General features: G+C 50.4%; 1 long non-coding RNA gene across 1 annotated transcript; it reads right to left on the bottom strand.

Annotated features, from left to right (window-relative positions):
* Positions 1-1,069: 1,069 nt before the first annotated feature.
* Positions 1,070-3,943, bottom strand: LOC139040442 (uncharacterized). Its single transcript, XR_011494975.1, has 3 exons — positions 2,731-3,943; positions 2,481-2,625; positions 1,070-2,120 (listed from the first exon to the last, which is right to left on the bottom strand). It is a non-coding gene; the product is annotated as an uncharacterized lncRNA (long non-coding RNA).
* Positions 3,944-5,068: the final 1,125 nt, after the last annotated feature.

Here is a 5,068-nt window from a genome sequence, read left to right as displayed (position 1 = left end):
TCTCCTCTAGTTACAGATTCATCCTCTCTTGTAGAGTGGACGACGCGCCCACCCGCCTATGGAAAAAGTGAGTGGGCACTGGATCAAGTGGGAGGGCCTCTCCTCTCCACACTGTAAGGGGAGTGTAGGGCCTATGATCGAGCGGCTGGCAGGATCCGCCATCCCAACGTCTTCTGATTCCTCCGGGACGGCAGAGTTCTGAGGGCTTCTCAAATTAGAGAAGAAAACAGTCCAGGAGAGCTCTGGAGGGGGCTGTGGGTGCTGTGGGAGTCCAAGGCAGAGTGGAGTAAGCCACTACAGCACCCAGATGCTCCCCTCCCCATCCCAGTCCCACCTCCACTCCCCATTGTGGGACACAGAACAGGAGGTGTCTGAGCATCCTGCTCACTCATCTGGTGGAACCTCCACGGTGGGGGCTCCTCTGCTGCCCAGTGGCCCACTCAGTGCTCAGGGACCAAATGACACCCTCTGTGTCAGCCACTAGCAGGAGGGGAAGGTCACCCACGTGGGGCACCTGGTGAATCAGGCAGCACACAGGCACAGGACCTAAAGTCTGAGGTATGTGGAGGGCAGTGGAAAGCACAGGCAGGAGACAAAGACCGTTGTTCCTGGATCAGTCAGATATTCACTGCACCCTACTGTGTGCCAGTGCGTGCAAGAACAGGGCAGACTGCACCACGCCCTTCCGTCCTGGACTGGCATTCCAGTGGGATGTGCCAGGAGACACTCGAGGACTGTGTCAGGCTTCCCTGAGGAAAAGGAGGGGCCATCACTCCAGGGACCGAGTGCTCTCACTTCCCAAGGTGTTTTCCCAGCCTCTCCTTGGAGACGTGGCCTGTTCTGCCAAGCTGGCCAGGTAGAAGGCGCACGGAAAGTGGGACTGGCCCCTGGACAGGCAGGAGCAGGAGGCACAGGAGCCCAGACCCCCACGATGTACCCTGGGAGGGCAGTATGGAAGGAGAGGCCGGTTCTCTGACTCCGCTGCCCACCTGTCTCTCCTCAGGGCCTTGGCCTTCATTCTTGGAACGTGGATGGAATCCTATCCCCAGGACTTTTTCCAGCCCCCAGACTTTCCCAGCTTGAGGAGAGTATTGGCCTTCCTTGCATTCAGCATGCCAGGCTCGCAGGTGGAGCATCAAGCTCGCCTTCTGCTTTCACAGTCGCTGCACTCTGAGCCCAGCGAGGCAGAGAGTCAGGGTGAGCAGGACTTGGGCTGTGTGACACGGGCGTGTGTGGAGGCAATGTGGCCGGGCCACTCAGCACAGAGCCTTCAGAGGCTGGGGTTAGGCTGAGAGCCATGAGCTGGAGCAGATCACAATTCCCACGGACTCCAGGCATGGCAGAGCTTCTGGAGGGCGGTTCATGTACTGAGTCTCCCTGATTGGTGAGACATTTCCCTTGCTTGGGAGGAACATGGAAAGACAGTCACGTTTGGTTTCTCTGTGTGTTTTTGTACGTGTGTGTGTGTGTGTGTGTGTGAGGCATCTTTACTTTGGGTTCTTCTTTATTTTTTTTCACCATTCTCTTTTTTTAATTCTTGGTTGCATTGACAGTACTTTATAAACTTCCTCAAATTTCAGGTGTACGGTGTTATATATTTCAATTTCTGTGTAGATTACAGCAGGTCTCCCACCCAAAGACTAATTGCAATCCATCACCACACACATGTGCCTAGTCATGGGGATGTGATTTTCTCTTCTTGGATCTGCAGCACCTGCTCCTGAGAAAGATCCCAAGCCAGCTGAATATCGACCCCCTGCTCCAACTCTAGTGCCCACCGCACCTCAGAGCCACAGACCGATGTCCAGCACTGGAGCCGCCTCGAGCCTCAGCCCGGATTGCACTTCAAGCGATGGAAAGACCGTTAACGTTCTCCCAGCGACGAGCCTCAGCCCCTGGAATGCCGCACCACGGCCGATTTCTGCCCCTCCCCATTTACCTCCTGTTCAATAAAGTTGTTTTTGTCTTGCACGTACTTAACGCTTTCCTTTAATATCTCTTGAGATGTTCACTTCAACAGGATGTCATTCCTTTATCCTTTCAAAATGTCCATTTCGAATGACGTCACCAAGATGGTGGAGTCAGTAGTCTTCTCTGTCTCTCTCCCTTCGAATCTACAACTAATTGGACATTCATCGGTTAACAAAGGACATCCATATAACATCTCAGGATGCCTGAGAGTCCCGTGCTGCTATGCATCGGAAGGCGGATGGACTTCCCCCCAGGAGGAGGTGGAGATAGGTGAAATCTCTCCGACCCCCAACCCCCGACCACCGGACAGCCTAGTACCTGCAAGTGGCTTTCTTCCAGCGGACGCACCCATAGCATCTCCATGCACCAAGGGCAGGAGTGTGTGCACACCAGCGTAGCGACGGTGGAAACAGGTGACTACAGCCCTACCTAAGCCCCTTGCGATTACACCTAAGCACAGGGGCAAACCCCAGGGTCTCGCACCAGCGGCAGGGAAAGCCTCTACTCACCATTAGCAGAGAGGCCCTGCCCATCATTCAAACCGCCCGGAAGGTCCTGAAGAGGAGGATGCCAGGCAGTGCAGCAGCCAGCCAGCTGCCACTGGACTCACGGACTCCGGCTGTCTCCCAGACAGGGCATAGGCTCCCAGAGATCCTGTGGGAAAAGATTGGGGTTGGGTGGAGTTCCAGCGGCCCGGCTCCGTGGCCCAGGGGGGATCTCCAGGCTCCTGCACTGGCGGCAGGGAAAGCCTCTACTCACCATTAGTGGAGAGGCACCACCCAGCATTCAGAACACTGGGAGGGTCCCAGAAAGGAGAATCCCGGGCAGGGAAGCAGCCAGCCAGCCACCACTGGACTCACGGACTCCGGCTGTCCCCCAGACAGGGCATGGGCTCCCAAAGATCCTGTAGAAGAGGACTTGGGTTGGGTGGAGTTCCAGTGGCTCAGCTTCATGGCCCAGGGGGAGACTCTACAGTCCCACAGCAGCCTCAGGAAAAGCCTCTGCACAGCACTAGTAGAGAGGCCCCACCCAGCAATCACAAGGCTGGAAGGCCCTAGGGCAAAAGTAGCATAGCTAGGTGAGCTAACCACAGACTGCAGAAGATACCCATAGCTCTGCTGTGACCTATAGTGGACAAGTGAGATTTTGTGGGCTCCGACAGTGACAGAGCTGCGAAGATAGGTGATCCTGCTCCCCACCTCTTGGAAAGCCCTTAACACTGCTGCAGACCCTAAGGAGGGAGCACATCTAGGTGGTCTGCAACAGTAGGCACTAGCAGCCTGAAGCCCTCTTGTGATTGCCCCCACACCTGATGAGGGACCCCACAGGACCACTGCGACTACAAGGAGGGGCGCACGTCCAGTTAGCAACAGCTGACAGGGTTCCTGGTCGGTGCAGTCTAAACAGCTGCTCCCCTACACACACCAGTAGAAACAAGTGGAAGCAGTAACTAAACTCTCTCTCTATGTGGAGGCACAAATCTATGCCATCAAGCAGTAAGAAAAAATATATTAAATCTCCAGAACAGAAGGAAAATGACAGGAAACAATCACAAAGACAATGAAATCTATAACCTAAATCACGATGACTTCAAAACAGCCATTATTCAAAAACTCAACGAGTTAAAAGAGAATACAGATAGACAACTCAACGAGTTCAGGAGCTATGTCACAAAAGAGCTTGATGCTATAAAGAAGAACCAATCAGAAATACTGGAGATGAAGAACGCAATGGAGGAGATTAAGAAAAATGTGGACTCTCTGAACCGTAGGGTTGATACTATGGAGGACAGAATTAGCAATTTGGAGGAGAGGAATACAGAAATGCTGCAGGCAGAGGAGGAGAGAGAACTAGGACTAAAAAGAAATGAAGAAACCCTCCAAGAATTATCCAACTCTATCAGGAGATGCAACATAAGGATTATAGGTATACCAGAGGGAGAAGAAAAGGAGAAGCGGGCAGAAAGCCCACTCAAAGAAATAATGGCTGAGAACTTTCCAAACCTTGGGAGAGAGATGGAACTTCGTGTGACAGAAGCCAACAGATCTCCAAACTTTATCAATGTAAGAAGACCAACCCCAAGGCATATAGAAGTGAAGCTAGCAAAAGTCAACGACAAAGAGAAAATACTAAGGGCAGCCAGGTAGAAGAAAATAACCTACAAAAGAAACCCCATAAGGCTATCAGCAGATTTCTCAGCAGCTACCTTCCAGGCTAGAAGAGAGCGGACTGATATATTCAAAACTCTGAAGGATAAAAACCTGCAGCCAAGAATACTCTACCCAGTGAAAATAGCCTTCAAATACGATGGAGAAATAAAATCTTTCCCAGATAAACAAAAGTTAAGGGAATTCATTGTCCCAAGACCTCCTCTTCAAGAAATGCTCAGGAAGACCCTCATACCCGAAAAATCAAAAAAAGGAAAGGGGTTACAAAACCAAGAGCAAAGGAGATAAGTAGAAGGACAATAACAAAAAGTAGCAGCTCTCCATCAGAACAGGTTAGCAAATGTTAAATAAAACATTAAAGATAAAAGGAAGGGAAACACCAAGAATAAATCTAATCCTGTCGTTTTAACCACAAACTCACAACACAAGAAGGAAGAGGAAAAAAAATCTGACGACAACAACCTAGAAGGGGAAGAGAAAAGGGATGGGATGTTTTAATTCAAGGAAATAAGAGGCTATCAGAAAATGGACTATCTCATCTATGAGATGTTTCAGACAAGCCACCTGGTAACCACTAAACAAATAACAAGAATAAAGACACAAATTACAAATAAGAAGAAAGCCAATACAGAAATTTACATACCTGAATGAGTAATCTAAACATCATGGGACGAGAAACAAAGAGAACAGGAAAACAAGTGATAAAGTGGCAGCAATAGGCCCTCCCATTTCCATAATCACTCTAAATGTAAATGGATTGAACTCTCCAATCAAAAGACACAGAGTGGCAGGATGGATCAAAGAACAAGACCCAACAATATCCTGCCTCCAGGAAACACACCTCAGCCCCAAAGACAAACACAGACTCAGAGTGAAGGGATGGAAGACGATACTCCAAGCTAAGAATGAACAAAAGAAAGCAGGTGTCG

Source organism: Equus asinus, chromosome 17 (assembly GCF_041296235.1).
Source record: "Equus asinus isolate D_3611 breed Donkey chromosome 17, EquAss-T2T_v2, whole genome shotgun sequence".
Lineage (NCBI taxonomy): Eukaryota > Metazoa > Chordata > Mammalia > Perissodactyla > Equidae > Equus > Equus asinus.
The sequence above is the reverse complement of the archived record's forward strand: the minus strand, read 5'-3'. Positions and strand labels throughout refer to the sequence as shown.